Raw genomic sequence first — 17,241 nt, forward strand, 5'->3', positions numbered from 1 at the left:
ACTTTTCTTCTCTAGTAGCTTTATTCTCTTTTATTTCCTACCCTCTATACTTCAAAGGCTCAGTCAGAGACATCTGGGGAAATACTCCCACCAGCCTACTAATGATATCTCTCTACAATATTAACTTAAAGTGGGTGCCTTTTCTTTGATAAGTTTTATGGATGCCCTTTGTGGCATTATCATACCAGTCATTTCCTAGTGTGCTCCTTCCCCTATAATACCCTACCTTATAATAAAGAAAGTTAGCAAAAGCAACCAACATAGTGATTATACCTATCAAGAATATGTGACACTTTTCATTTAAAATGGATATTTTAAAATGTAAATAATCCTGGGAGGAATTGCACCTTAATTCTTAAAATAATAACATATTTAGGCAAGAAAGGACCTTAGAGAACATCTCCAACTGCCTCGTTTTTGTTTTTTACAAAAACAGAAACTGAGGTTCAGTGAGTTTAACTGATATGGCTAGGTCTAATCGCTAGCTGAGATGGGACTAGAATTCAGGTCTGACTCAAGCCAGAGTCCTTTCCATTACACCATATTATCTTCCCAATTAATAATTTAGAGGTAGTTGCAGGCAAAGCAGGAACAGGCGTGCTATAGCTCATCAAGCACAGAGAATTACTGAGTTGCTTGTAGGTTAGTGGACTTGAAAATACTAGAAAAGAGTCAAATTCAGTCCCAGAGACAAACCACAAGCCATATAAAGACCTTACTATGGATAAATTTACAAGACTGAATCCATTCTCTTTGTGTTCCATTAACATATGGGTTACATTTTAAAAGTTTGTTCCATAAATGTTACTATTAAATTTAGCACTGATGAATGCTCACCACATTTAATTACATAACAATTATATTTGTATTCTGTTTCATGCAAAATACATGTTCGTACCATAGACATTACTGTGACTGAGGCACTATGACCACCACCATGTCTCACTACTAAGGTATTTAACACTCCTTAATTTCAGTATTAAAGCATTAAAATTAAAATTTTTAATTGAAAATTTTAATTGAAAATATTAAAAAATAAAGTATTAAAATTGGGAAGAATAAGCACTCAAATCTACCCCATAACTCAATCAAGAAACTTCATGACAGAGAGACACTTTCAACACATTCTTTTGATAAGGAATTTTGAAATGACACCCAGTATTACTTTTTACTACTAGTAAACAGAGAATATTTTGGCTACTAGAAAGGTAGAGGACACTGATGACACAGATTACTTTAACAAAGAAGGCAAAATAAGTTAGGGAAAAGGTGCTTTTGATAGGAGTTTGTAGGAAGTCAGTCATAATTATATTATCCAGTCTAAGTTCTATATTTATGCATAGGAGGCAATAATATAATTAAGTAAATGATTTATTCAACCAGTAAATAAACATCAATGACATATAAAAAAAAAAAGAGGCTTTCAGGTTAATATAGATTCAGCCTTAACTTCCTGCACCTTCTATGTCTACAACGTAATTAATAATTGAGGTTAATCAGGACAGTCCTAATGCACTAAGTTTCTGAGAAGCCTGAATAAGCTAACTACTCATTCTAATATGTGAGGTTATAAAACAAGATGAAACATAAAGAAACTTTTACTCCATTTAAGGTAAAAACAGGTGTCTTGGGCCAGGGAGTGGAGGGTGGGAAAAGAAAGAAAAAAACGAAAACTATTCTTTAGTGGTAAGTTTCTATATCCCTTTTTACACTTAACTAATTTTTTTCTTACTCTGATTCTTTGAAAAATCATCATTTGTTTAGTGAATAAACAAAGCAGCTACTGTCTTTTTTTTTCTTTTTAAGAATGAATAAGCCCTTCCATTGTCATGGGTGAATGATGGGCTTTGCTTTTTAATGTAAGCCATCTGTACAAGAAACTCACAAGCAGCACTAGAGTGAAGTTATTTTGAGAAAAAGATAGAAAGTGACTATTGTCCAGAATCATGATGGGAATAAGACTAGTGGAAATGAAAGAGTGCTAGAGTTGGAATCAAAGAACCTGAGTTCAAATTCTGCTTCTGCTGCTTATACCGAAGACACTTTGCCTCCATGAAGATCAGTCTGTAAAAGCAGGAGTTGGGCTAGATGGCTTCTAAGGATCCCCCCTCTAGCTCTAAATTCTGAATAAAAAGAATCCTGTCTGAAGTAAAATTTTCACTTATACAACTTGACAAAGCACAAAATGAGAGGGCTGTACCAAATGGTATCTTTAAGATCTATTCTAGTTCTAACATCCTAAGAGCCTGAGTTTCAATCAGTATCTTGTCACATTTGATAAATGAATAGTGATAACACTGCAATAGAGTACAGGACCAAAGCTATCAAAAAAGAATACTATGAGATTCAGAGAACTGAACTTGTTTTGATTGTCATTAACACACACACACACACACACACAAAAATATAGTTTTATGTGTATATCTTGAATTCAAGGAATTGGTCTTTTGCTTTTACAAAGTATTTTCACAAAGGACTAATATTATTCCCATTTTACAGATAAGCACACTAAAATAAAGAGCTGAAAAGACTTGCTTACAATTGTAAATTAATGGCAGAGCATCAACTATAGTTATCCCTTCCACATCTTGGGGGTTAAGGGCGTGGTGCCCTCTGAATCTGGATAATCCACATAAAAAATTTTTGGCCCTTCCTTCATGACAGAAAAGAAGTCTGAATGTTTTCTTTTTCTTTTATGGGGTGTCCACAGTACCTTATTGTAAAATTTCAGTTAAGTATCGGTCATGGGCTCTGTGTCATCTGCTGGCCTTCATGTGTCATCTGTCGCTTCCACAAAACTTCCCCAAAATTCCCATTTAATTTTTTGTGCCAAACTATAATATATCGAAACTGCAATGGGGAAATTGTGATATGGAAGGGATAACTGTAGTACCAGAGTCTCAGGAGATAAGTGCTATTACACTGGTTTCTTAGAAAGAAGTACTGTGCTAATCTCTGGGAATACAAAGAAACACAAAAATAATCTCTGCCCTCAAGAAGCACATGTTTAATGGGAGAATAGATGGAATGGAGCATTCCAGGCATGAGGGACAGCCAGTGCTTGGTGGGTCTGCCTGCCACAAGTCTCTTCTCAGTCTAGTCCATGCTCCAAGACTCAGCCATTAAAACGATTTTCCCAAAGATAGGTTGGATCACATCACACATCACTCCCCTACTCAATAAACTCTGATGGCACCATCTCATGTCCAGAATCAAACATAAATCCTTTCTTTGGTATTCAAAGCCCTTTATAACGCAGACCCCCACCACTATTACCCTACCACCTATTCAGTCCAGTCTGTTTCACAGACAAGACTCTCCATCTCTTGGCTCCAGATATTTTCTCTGACTGTCCTGCATGCCTTAAATACTCTCCCTCCTCATCTCTGCTTCCTGTCTTCCCTGGCTGCCTTCAAATCACAATTAAAATCTCACCTTCTACAGGAAGTCACTCCCAATCCCTTTCAATTTTATTGCCTATTCTCTGTTGATTATTTCCTATTTATCTTGCATATATCTTATTTGTATATATTTGTTTGACTATCTCTCCCATTAGATTATAAACTCCTTGAAGATAAACTGTCTTTTGCCTTTCTTCATATCGCTAGTACTTAGCACAGTATCTGGCACATAGTAGATGTGCTTATTTTGCCTGACTGACTTGTAAAAAGGCACAAAGAAGGGAAATGAGACAGAGCGTCATATTTGAGGGATTACAAATAGACCAGTGTTGCTGAAATGTAGAAAGCAGGGAGGAAAGTAAGGAGGACAGAAGTCAAGACTTGGAATATAGGAAAGGGCCACAGTATCTGGTACAACCTCCCCCTTCACACCCCCCCCCACAAAAATCCCTTCTACAACAACTCTAGCAAATGGTCATCCAACCAACAGATGCACAGGCACTGGCTGAAAACATTGTCCTAAAGCAGGGTTCAGTGAATCACAGCCTATAGGCAGGATCTAGACCAACAAATATCCTTCATCACTCCATGGTGTGATCCAGATGAGAAAAATGGAAGAAAGAGAAGTTTCTTTCTTCCCAACCTTAAGTAAAGATGTTTCTACCATTAGAATCACAGAAATCTCAGAGCTAGGAAGGACCTTAGAGAAGACCTAGTCCAATCTGCACCTGAAAAAGCATCCCCTTTACAACATTCCCCTTAAGTAGCTACCCAATCATCCTTTAAGACTTCTAGTGAGAGGAAAGCCCCATTTCCTTTCAAGGTAGTCCATTTTATTTTGGGAGAGCTAAAACTTATTGGGAGCTTTCCCCCTCATATCAAGCCTAAATCCAACCTCTGCAACTTCCATCCAGCAGTCATAGTTCTGGCCTGTGGAGCAAATCAGAACAAGTCTATTATCACTTTAAGCTTCCCTGTTACCTAACAAGATACACCCATCAAGTTTAACTTCTTGTCCTTCCTGACAAGGTAGTGCTATAGAAATCTCTCTCGCTGGGTCTCATTTCTTCCTTATTCCTTCTTTGGCTCCTTTTTTTCTTTTTGTCCATCCTTCCACCTTTCTCCTTTCTTGTCCACTGGCCCCTCTACAGCTATTATCTTAAGCTTTAAGAACTTCACTCCAAATCCCACACTGACATATAACAATTATTAGACAAAACCCGCTAGCTGGACAAGTCTCTCTCTAGTCTTCAAATTTTCTTATCTGTAAAAGAAGGGGACTGAATTAGTTAATCTTAAAGCTCCAACTCATTCTAAAACCCTACAACAATCACAAGTGAAGAATAGCACAGCCAAAATTAAGACCAGTTAAGCAGAAGGAAGTAGCCCTCTACGGCAGCTTAGTGGTATGACAGAGCTGTACAATAGGCCTGGAATCAAGAAGACCTGAGTTCAAATCCAGCCTCAGACACTTCCAGCTGTATAACCCTGAGCAAGTCATTTAGCCCTGTTTGCCTTAGTATCCTCGTTGGGCAAACCACTCCAGTATCTTTGCCAACAAAATTCCAAATAGGGTCACAAAGAGGTGGCTAGGACTGAGCAACAACAAGCAGTCCTCCATCTGAATGACATTTAAGATTCTATTAGGTCAGGGTCAGAAAGTCCCTCTGGCTCTGTAAAAGATGTTAATGGCATTTATTGCAAACAAATAGCTTTAAAATAAATAACCAAATATTTATAAAACCAAGAGCAGTCAAAGCTTTTATTTATCCCGTTGCACAAAAGTTTAAGCCAATCAAGTTGCTCTCGCTTTGATCCTCCTACCAGTTTTATTTCAGATTTCTAGGTAATTGTACTAATGCAACTTTTTCTGCCAGGCAGAACCTACAATCAATATACACACTGCCGATAGGAGGCAGCTAGTTGGCTCAGTGGAGAGAGTGCTGGGCCTGGAGTAGGAAGAACTGAATTCAAATTCAGCCTCAGACACTAGCTGTTTGACCCTGGGCAAGTCACCTAATCTCTTTGCCTTAATCCAGTGGAGAAGGAAATGGCAAATCACTCCAGTATGTTTGCCAAGAAAACCCCATGGACATCAGGAAAAATCGGATATGGCTGAACAACAACAACAATAGGTAGAAGGCACAGTTTGAAAGACTGTCCCCAGTAAAACAAATATCATTTCATTTTCCATCAGCAACTAGAAAGTCATTATGTATATCTTTGGTACAAAGCAGTAATCTAGGTTCAAATTCCACCTCTGCCATTTATTACCTGTATGATCTTAGTCAAGTTATTTGGCTCACTCCTTTGGCTTCAGTTTCTGGCCTACAAAATGATGTGGATAGACTAGATGGCCAGAGGTCCCTTCTAGCAAACTTTGATAAAGTGCATGAGACCTTAGGGAATAGGATTTTGTATCAAACTGAAGAAATGGGCAGAAATATAAAGGCAAGGAAACAGATTAATTCAGTTGAAGAAATAAAACTTAAGGGACAGCTAAGTGGCACAGTGGATAAAGCGCTGACCCTGGAGTCAGGAGGACCAGAGTTCAAATTTGGACTCAGACACGTAACTCTTAACTAGCTGTGTGACCCCGGGCAAGTCACTTAACCCCACTGCCTAGCCAAAAAAACATTTTTTTAAAAGGAATAAAACTTAAATATCTTCTAGCTAACAACATTCAAAACTGACCAAAATTTAACTTATTTAATATTAACTATGAGAGGCAGCAAAGGACCAATACAGTAGAAAGAAAGGATCTAGCTCTTTACCAAGACAAGAAATTAGGCTAAGCATAAAGACCAGTCAAACACATGAGAGGAGATTCAGGGACCAACTACAGGAAACATGATCTATGATCTTTTCTTAAGCCAAATCATAAATGTAACCCTAATTCCCCCTGAAATGATGACCTTTCTGAACATATATATGTAATTGACGTCTGATGTTAAGGTTAGTGGACTAATTAAAATCAGGTGCACTTTTGGAATTTAGCCAGCTATATATCTCTGTAGGAAAATATGCAGAATCATACATACTTCTCTAGAGAACTAGCTAGATCAGAAATGCAAGGAAAGAACTCTATAAAATGTGAAGCATCAAGTCATCTATTATTTAGAGTAAGGTGATGTCTTAGTTTATTGTATTCCATGGTGAAGTTACTTTTGTGAAATATTAAATATGGTAACAGAAAAACCAACAATTGTTCCCACTTTCCATATACACAAAAACATTTGTAGTGTTGTTTCTTGTGGTAGCAAAGAATTGGTAACAAAGTAGATATAATGGAATTATATTGTGCCATAAGAAATAATACGATGAATATAGAGAGACATGGAAAGACTTATATGAACTGATGCAAGATGGGGTAAGTGGAGCCAAGAAAACAATATATTCAATGACTTCAAAAATTTAAGTGGAAAGAACAGCAACCACGAAATAATTGAAAATGGATGTTGCAAAATCACAAAGAACAAGTTTGCACCTAAAGAAGAGATATGAGGTGACACCTCCCCCATCTCCTTTGCAGGTGTAGGGGGCAGGGGGTCCACATATGTGGAACACTGAATATATCAGATTTTTTAAAGATATATTGATTGATTTTGCCAATTTTTTTCTCTTACACTTTTTCATTTTTTAAGAATTCTTTGATATATGGGATGGCTCTTTGGGATGGGAAAGGGGAGGAACATAAAGGGGAAACTTAGGCAATGTAACAAAGATAGCAATACAAATGTAGCTTTAAAGGAATGGGGTTTTTTTTAAATTACAGCCTTTTAGGACAATAGAAAAGATTGAAGGAGTGGGAAAGGCTACAGTAAGGGTGAAAAGTGAATTTAAGACACGTGCCTAAGACTTCCCTATTTTCATGCAAGCTCTCAATTGTCTGATATAAGAATTCCCATGGAAGGTTATATTACTTTACCAGAACTTGAAGATGGCCCAGCCAAAATGTAAGATACTCACATTACTGAAGCCCCAGCTGCCTGGGGTTAAAAAAAAAAATCCTCTCTTCACATAGCAAACCTTCTAATTGAATGTTAATTACTTAGCTCTTGAAGACAAAGGAAAAATGTTGGAATAAAATTCTTAGTTTTAAAATGATATTTTGGATTTTACACCACCTTCATTCCAACTATGCAACTCCAGGCTACCCAACAAGTACTTAACAATAAATTAACACTTCAACCAGGGCTGCAATGTTCCATGCCTGTGGTCCCTCAGTCTCTGCAAAGAAGGGAAGGAGAAACATTTGGAATATTTTCTCTCTTCTATGTCCATACTATCCAAGCTGATGCTGACTAGATAGTTGTTTATTTTACAACTAACAAGAGCAATCTATTATTTTCTAACATTTCTGCTAAGAGGACTAATGTGCACAAAATCTAATCTAAGAGAATGTGCTGCATTTGGGAGGAGGATGAGTTAACTCTTATATCAGTGTGACACACTGGCATTTGTCTGAACACGTAATTTTACTATAAGGTAGAGTGCCATAGTGGAAAGACTTCTGGATTTAGAATCACTAGAAATCTGTGTAAAAAATCTCAGCTCTGACAAGTTAATGAATAGAGTACAAGACTCTGAATCTTGGTTTCCTTATATATAAAATGGGGAAAGTAATACTAATAGTATCTACTTCACAGAATTGTCATAAGACCATTCATTTGACACTTTTGCCCTGAATAATTATTACTCTTCTGTGTGTACACCTTCTTTCCTTGAGTATTTACTGAAAGTATCATGAAAATTTTTTAATTTATTTATTTTTAGTTTTCAACATTCACTTCCACAAGATTTTGAGTTCCAAATTTTCTCCCCATCTCTTCCCTCCCCCACCCGAAGATGGCATGCATTCTGAAAACCCCTTCTTCCAATCTGCCCTCTCTTCTATCACCCCTCCCCTTCTCTTATCCCCTTCCCCTTCTATTTTCCTGTAGGGCAGGGTAGATTTCTATACCCCACTGTCTATATATCTTATTTCCAAGTTGCATGTAAAAACAATTTCTCCCTCCCCACACACCCTCATTGAAAAGGCAAGCAATTCAATATAGGTTATACATGTGTAGTCATGCAAAACACTTCCACAATAGTCATGTTGTGAAATACTAACTATAATTCCCTCCATCCCATCCTGCTCTCCTGCTTATTCTATTGTCTCCTTTGGCCCTAACCCTCCTCAAAAGTGTTTGCTTCTGATTATCCCCTCCCCCAATCTGCCCTCCCTTCTATCATCCCCCCTGTCTCTTATTCTTTTTCCCCCTATTTTCCTGTAGGGTTAGATAGATTTCCATATCCAATTGAATGTGAATATCATATTCTAAGCCCTCTGATCCCTTAATGTAAAAGCTGCTAAATCTTGTGTAATCCTGATTGTGTGTCCACAGTACTTAAAATTGTTTCTTTCTGGCTGCTTTCTGGCTGTATTTTCTCCTCGACCTGGGAACTCTGGAATTTGGCTATAATATTCCTAGGAGTTTTCCTTTGGGGATCTCTTTCAGGAGGTGATCAGTAGATTCCTTCCATTTCTATTTTACCCTCTGTTTCTAGAATATTAGGGCAGTTTTCCTTGATAATTTCTTGAAAGATGATGTCTAGGCTCTCTTTTTCATCATGGCTTTCAGGTACTCCAATAATTTTTGAAATAATCTCTCCTGTATCTATTTTCTAGGTCAGTTCTTTTTCCAATGAGATATTTCACATTCTCTTCTATTTTTTCATTCTTTTGGTTTTGTTTTCTAATTTTGATTTCTCAAAGAGTCATTAGCTTCCATTTGCTCCATTCTAATTTTTCAGGAATTATTTTCTTCAGTGAGCTTTTGGACTTCCTTTTCCATTTGGCCAATTCTGCTTTTGAAGGCATTCTTCTCCTCACTGGCTTTTTGGACCTCTTTTGCCATTTGGGTTAGACTATTTTTTAAGGTGTTATTTTCTTCAGCATTTTTGAAGTCTCCTTTAGCAAGCTGTCCACTTGTTTTTCATGATTTTCTTGCATCACTCTCATTTCTCTTCCCAGTTTTTCCTCTACTTCTCTTACTTGCTTCTCAAAATCCTTTTTGAGCTCTTCCATGGCCTAGGACCAATTCATATTTTTTCTTTGAGGCTTTGGATATAGGAGCTTTAACTTTGTTGTCTTCTTCTGGTGGTATGTTTTGATCTTTGTCACCAAAGTAAGATAATATAGTCTGACTCTTTTTGCGCTGCTTGCTCATTTTCCCAGCCAATTACTTGACTTTTAAACTCTTTGTTAAGGTAGGATTCTGCTTCCAGTGTGGAGGGTGCACTGTGCCAAGTTTCAAGGGTTTTGTGCATGTGTTTTCAGAGAGACTTCCAGGGACCTGTAAATTTTCAGTTCTCCCAATATGGGATGATCAAAGAAGAGGTATTCAGTCCTTTCCTGGACTGTGCTCTGGTCTATGAGTAACCACAAGTACTCTTTTCTGCCTTGGAACTAGGAGGATTCTCTCTTCACTGCAGCCACATGCTCCACCACATCAGCACTCCTCCTTGCCCCAGGACCACCACCCAGGACTGTGACCCAGATCCAAGCACTGGTAAAACAAGAGAATTCTGCCTCAGTACCAGCAAAGAGATCCCTGCAATCCCCCTCTGATCAGCCACTTGATCCACTGTCTATGGGCCAAGAGCTCTGGAAGCAGCCACTGCCGCTGTGGTCGCCACCTCAGGGCTGCACTAGGGCCAGGGCTGGACTGCACTAATCTCACCCAGGTCCCACAGACCTTTCCCACTGACCTTCTGAGTTGTCTTTGGCATTTGTGGGTTGAGATGTCTGGAAACCACCACAGTTCGCCTTGATTCAGTCTCCTGAGGCCTGCTCCAGGTTTGCTGGGCCCCTGTGTGCCTGGGCAGCCCACACTGAACTGCACTCTTCTCCCAGCCTGGTACAACAAACCTTTCCTGTCAACCTTCCACGTTGTCTTGGGCTGGAAATTGGTTTCACTCTTTTCATGGGTTCTGCTGCTCTAGAATTTGTTTAGTCATTTTTTACAGGTATTTGGAGGGGTTTGGGGGATAGTTCAAGCAAGTCACTGCTTTTACTCCGTCATCTTGGCTACACTCCAGTATCTTGAAAAATTAAAAGCAGTATACAAATATATGGCATTATTCATTCCAATACTGAGGAAAATCCAGATTCAATACATAAAATAAGCATAATATTCAACAGACAGCAGGGGTTTTTTTTAATCTAATACATTATTTTTAAACATATGAATATGTACTTGAGACTTAAAAAACCGGCCCCAGCTATTTTCTGTTTTTCCCCCAAACTTGAAAATATAATTATAAAACCCACTCTGGCCCAAGGATTCACAAGCAAATGTGTTTGTTATGTGCTGATACAGGAGAAGTAAAGGAAATTTGAACACAAATTAGTTTAAAATTCTTTCATGTCTCAAATTTGATTAATTCACTTTCTATCAAGTTAATCTAATTAACTCTAACAGCCTCTAAACTTTACATGTAACTTCTGCCAACTCTGTATTCCTACTAATTAACTACACACTGGAATGTGACATGCTTCTATAAACTGAATTAACTTTATTTATTTTATATAATCCCAATCAGAAAGACCATAGTAAAATTAATTCTCTTCAGCATTAAAATATAAAAAGACACTTACTGGCTAACTGGTATAAATTTATCAAGCATTTCTTGTAAAAGAATTCTCAGTTCTGCAAAACTGGTTAAATACATCATAAAGGCCCTTGACTGAAATAGCTGTTTGTTAGAAATCTTAAGCACCTTAAAGGCATGCCAGAACTAAACTTGTTATAAGCTACTAATCATTTCCTTACTTTCCAGAATACACACACACACACACACACACACACACACACACACACACACGTACACGTGCGCTTGCCTCTGAAAAAAAATACCTGTTTATACCTCTAAAATATGGACAACAGTGAGATTCTGATACATTAAATAATTTTTCCCTTATGACTTTTCTCCACTTGAGTTATTCAAGTGAGAATATCACACATGAATTTACATAAAGTCAAAATTCACTAAAGAAATGGAAATACAAATCCATTTTCATAGTTATTTTATGTGTAGTAAGTACATTCTGGCCCACAATCCTAGAGCCAGAATCTGTGGGGGACCACAGAGTTCTAAGGTCATTGGTTTAAATATGCACTGAGTGAGTCTCCCCCAATTAGGTGCCAGTGACTAGCACCCAAGATCCATTTAACCACCTAACATCAATTAACTTTCACAAAAGGATGTTTACTTTGAAGATACATCAATAACAAAAGCAGGCACACTGACCCCAAAGGCTGTGCTCTTCCCTATCCCACCTCAGTGTCTTAGGAGGGCAAGCTTAAACTTAGCTCAGTTTCTCAACAGTATTGGCCCCACCAAGTTCAGATCTAAATGCAGCGTTACTGCCAGATGAGTCCTTGTCTCACTTACCACTGGACAGGTTCCTGGAGGGCATCAATCCTGAATTGCCTACAAAACTCTGACACCACTCTCCCTTCACTTAACATGAAAAAGAACACCAAGAAAAGGAAGAATCCAGGTCTAAATTCATAGGGCCACAAAGCCTCTGAAAGAAGAGGGCTTGTGGCCACTCCCCTTAAAGTATTGTCTGTCACTGGAGACAGGAGTGAAGGAATCAAGGAGACCCATCAAAAGGAAGCAGTCAAATAGAATGAATTGCTGAGGCAATTCATAAAGGTTCTTTAGAATACCGCTCCAAATCTAGCTATACGGCCAATCAAAACAGTTTCCCCAATCATATGGTCACAGATGAGAACCAGTTATATATAATATCTATGCATGCTTCAATGCGTCTTCAAAGCATTTCCATTACATGTCATCACAACTCTCCCAGAAATAGGCTATTCAGCATCTCCATGTGGAGAGATGCAATCAGAGGTGCACACATGCCAATTCCTACTATATATGGATCACAAATGGGAAGTGCCTACCATGTGCTAGAAACTGTGCTTAGGTACTTTACAAATGTCTTATTTGACAAATATCAAAGAAATATCACAGGAATAAGACAAATCTGAAGTGACACTCTGCCTGCCTGTTTTAGTTTAAGTGGTTATATTCTCAGGAATTCTTTGTCAAAAAATTACTCCTTTCTAGATAGTAAAGCTCTCTTCATTCCAAGAGCCTTGCTCTAGTATCTTCTCTTGCTTTTCCCAGGAACTTTTTTCCATACTATGCCTTGATAAGATAAATCTAGTCTTTAAAATTCAGGAATTTTCCAATTAAGAGTTATTCATTGCCATATATCCAGGCCATAACAAAGAGGAATATAGTTCTCCTTTAAGACATCTGACCAGAAACAGAGCTGTGTGAAATTGGTCCAGAAGCTCATTGTATTATGCCTGAAGTCCATTGCAAACAAACAGCCTGCTGATAACTTATACATGTTTATATAGCCTTCCAGTAGTGGGGTGGATTGAGGGAAGAAATCAATATCTTCAAAGACCAAAAAAGGACAAATAAATAGCCATCAGTTGCCAGCATTTGCCAGGTATCTGTGAACTCTCTGTTTTAAATTCTGGCACTAAGCATTAACTTTGACTAACTGTTACTTTTCCCTTCTTAAGTTGAGAGATTTATTAACTTCTTACAAGGGGTAAGTGCTTCATTACTCTTAAATGCAAGTACAGGGGAGAAAATATGCAAGTACAGCTCTGCCTTCTTCTCCAAACCACAAAAATCTAGCTCAGGTTTGAGATACAAGGAGATCAGTGTCCCATTTATGTCTCCAGATTCTGCCTCTTCCAATGAGTAATAACTAAAGATTCTTTTCTACTGGCTTTAAACTGTAGGTTGAGAAATTCTGTATTCCTTCCAAAGACCTTGTCATTCCATATGAGAGAATAGAGAGCTGTGTGCCTCTGCTATATTTTAAATAATAAGTTGACACATTTTTAGCTATTTTTATTAAAAGCAAAGCACCTCTTGGAGTAAGGAATTTCACTGAGGTCCACTGCGTCTCTCTTGCTCCTTTAATAATGCAAACACCTCTATGCAATCAAGGTAAATGACAGCTACTGGCCTTTCATAAATGTTTTAGCCTAATGAAAACTAGAAAAGTCTATGAAGTCCTTGAGGGCACAATTTACCTTCACTGCATTAACTTTTTTCATCATTTCCTAAAACATTCACTGGTGCTAAGCACACGGTATAATAGGTTCCATTGATTTACAGCTTTAAAAAAGGGACTTTATGGATTCAACCCCCTTATTTCACAGATGAAGAAACTGAGGTTCTAAGAGAAGTGAAATGGTAGTGCAGGGACTCAAAACCAGGACCTCCATTCCAAATCTAGTTACCTTTTGACTGTTTTTAATTAATACTTGTTGATGGAATGAAATACATTTTTAATAGAAAAATCAAAGGAGCCCCCAATCCACCAAGAGACTTCTCTATTCCAAGTCCACAGACAAATCAATTTTATGTTATCCATTTTTAATAACTAAAAATACACACACACACACACACACACTATGTACTTCATTCAAAGTTAGACAGAGGGCTTTACTGGAAGCTTTGCCCGAGTCATACTTGTTTATTGCCTTAAATAATGGTGTGTACCCCTTTTATTCCAGACTTAGAAAAAAATGTTACAAAGGAAACAAAAGCTTAAGGCTACATTTCCAATCATTTATAATTAAGCTTACAATAATTTATCAGTTTTGACAGTTTTAGAAAGTAATTCTATGAGAGTTGGTAGAAGAACTAAGGAGATTTCCAGCTCAACAGAGTAATTATTCAAAGATTAGTGACCAATGATTCATTTATCCTCTTAAGTGACCATAAATAATGAGAATTAGATCACCTTGACTTTTTGCTCAAAGATTACTATTCTCAGTTCCTGCTAGACAATTGGTCATCATGACGAATTAGAGAAAGAAGATATATAATTGGATTAAGGATTACTTTTGCCAGATTTCCTTCCTGGCAAAAAAGAAACCCATAATATTCTAACTTTTTAAAAGGCTTGGTTTTTATCCCCTAAATTCAAGTAACAGAAAACCATTAACTGATACTTGAGCAAAGGCAATAATAAATTACCTATAAAACCAACTAGTTGCTAGTGTTTGTTGTTATTGTTCAGTCTTTTTTTAATCATGTAGGACTCTCTGTGACCCCATTTGGAGTTTTCTTGGCAAAGATACTGAAGTGATTTGTCATTTCCTTCTCCAGTTCATTTTACGGAGGAGGAAACTGAAGCAAACAGGGTTAAGTGACTTGCCCAGAGTCACACAGCTAGTAAGTGTCTGAGGCTGGATTTAAACTCAGGTCTTCCTGACTCCAGGCCCAGAGCTCTAGCCTTGTTGGTATATAGGACAATGAAATTTAATTCAATTAAGTAAATATTAGACTTACATTGACTGCTACGTGCCAAGCTAGATTGTTGTTGTTTGTTCTTCATTTTGAAAGAGGACTAATGACATCACAGGGTGATGTCTTGACTCGTATGTGAATAGCATTTAAGTGAGGAAGAGTTGCACAAAATCATCAGCCTCCCTCTTCCAGTCATCAAAGTCCAATGGCAAGACAAAAGTCAAGACAATTAGAGATGACCAGGGATGCAGTGGATGAGCTTGGTGTCTTTGATGTCTGATCAAACTCTAAGCGCTCCACAGCACCTGCTTCAGCTTGCCTTCATGGCCACTGGAACAAACTGTCCTCACCCACCCATTCCACCAGGAAGTCTTCATATGCTGTGCATACTAAGACAATAAAACAGCCTCTGCCCTCAATGAGCTTACATTTTACTAAAATATTGCTTAAGATTATAAATCTAGACCTAGAAGAGCCTTTAAAAGTCATTTGGTCTAATCCCCTCATTCTATAAATTAGGAAACTGAGGCCTGGAGAAGTTACCTGACTTACCCAAAGTCACATAGGTAGTCAGTGTTCTGTAGAACCAGGATTTAAACCCAGGTCTTCTGACTTCAAATCCAACTTTCTTTCTATTGTACTTTAACGAACCCGAGATAAAAATAAACCAACAAAAATTCATTTTGCTCTCTAGTAAGTGACCCCTGATATGTCCAAAAAGTTTCAAAATTCATTCAATTTGAAAAAAAAAAACACACGCTCCTCTCACTCTTATGTAAGCATGTTAGGAGAGTGGGAGTTGAAACATTTTCTTAAGTAGGCAATACTCTTTTGTCCTGCTTCCAAAATCTTTTAACAATCATATTTACCCAAACTGTGTCAATTCATTGCATTTCACATGTTAACAAGAAAACATATTTAAAAAAGATGTTTTAAAGTTAAATATGGCTGACTACAGTACTCATAAATGAAAACAAATCAATAAGGATGGTCAAGCAATCCAGTAAGTGTTGGTTTAAAAAAAAAAAAGGAATCACTTCTTCTCTTCCATTTCTCTCTCATCCACCCCCTGCATTTACTGGTTCATTTTCTAAAAGGTCACTAAACTTTCAGCACCTTTGGTTGGACTTCAATCACATGAGGGCAATTTGGAACAGAAAGTTCTGGTAACTCAGGGCAGCAACAGATGAGTACATCTACATATGTGTAATGGAAAGCACAAATAAGGGCATTTTCCCTGTAAATAACAAAAAATTAAAAACTTTCTCCTGGACAATACTTTCTTTTTTATTAATTAATTTATTTATTTTTAGTTTTCAACATTCACTTCCACAAGATTTTGGGTTCCAAATTTTCTCCCCATCTCTCCTCTCCCCCCACCTCAAGATGGCATGCATTCTCAATATACCTTCTTCCAATCTGCCCTCCTTTCTATCACTCCCCCTTCTCTTATCCCCTTCCCCTTCTATTTTCCTTTAGGGAAGGATAGATTTCTATACCCCTTTGCCTGTATATCTTATTTCCCAGTTGTGTGTAAAAATAATTTTTAACATTTGTTTTTAAAACCTTGAGTTCCAAATCCTCTCCCTTCCTCCCTCCCCACCCACCCTTATTGAGAAGGCAAGCAATTCGATATAGGTTATACACTTATAATCATGCAACACTCTGGATAATACTTTCTTAGGCATATTTGCACCTATTAATACTTATCTGGTCCTCATAAATGCCCTGTAAGGTAAGTACACAACCAAGATATAGAAAAATTAAAGTGGTTTGCTGTAGGCTAGCCAGGTAGTTATATACATGAGTGTGTGTATGTGTGTGTGTGTGTGTGCATGTGTGTATACAGTACTAGAAATAAAACTCACAGTACCCCAACTTCAAGTCCAGTGTTCTTTGCACTTGACAGTGTGTGCACTTGTGCGCAGAAGGGTCAAGCAATCCACAAGCATTTAAGTACTGACTATGGCCCAAGCTTCGTGCTAGATGAGTCTCTGGGTCTGTTTTCTCATCTGGCCTAAATGACTTCTAGAGATTCTTCCAGCTGCAGATTTGTGATACTATGACTATGACCCTACATCATCTTTCATAATGCATTTTAGAATTCCTCACTGGGCCTACATAGAGACCTTCATTATACTTAGTATCTTTTCTTCGATAATTAAAATGAGTGGAATAGCAAACTACACATTTTTAAAAGTTAGTGGGGGGAGAGAGAAGGGGGAGGCAGCTAGATGGCACAGTGAATAGAGCTCTGGCCTTGGAGTCCGGAGGACCTGAGTTCAAATCCAGCCTCAGACACTTAACACTTACTAGCTATGTGACCCTGGGCAAGTCATTTAACCCCAATCGCCTCACCAAAAAAGCTAAAAATAAAAGAAAAAAGTTAGCTATTTTAAACATGTTCATATTTGATGAAGTAGCTGATTCACTTACTTAACGTGGAAAGACTGTTTTGTTTTGTTTTAAACTTTCTTTGTATCTCCAGCACTCA

The 17,241-nt window shown here is 37.7% G+C and overlaps 1 protein-coding gene across 1 annotated transcript in view; it reads right to left on the reverse strand.

The window, feature by feature from the left end:
• Positions 1-17,241, reverse strand: part of SLC16A10 (solute carrier family 16 member 10) — a 139,775-nt gene that overhangs the window by 101,027 nt on the left and 21,507 nt on the right. The window lies entirely within an intron of this gene.

This window comes from Phascolarctos cinereus, unplaced genomic scaffold (genome assembly GCF_003287225.1).
Source record: "Phascolarctos cinereus isolate Bilbo 61053 unplaced genomic scaffold, phaCin_HiC Scaffold_5;HRSCAF=322, whole genome shotgun sequence".
Classification (NCBI taxonomy): domain Eukaryota; kingdom Metazoa; phylum Chordata; class Mammalia; order Diprotodontia; family Phascolarctidae; genus Phascolarctos; species Phascolarctos cinereus.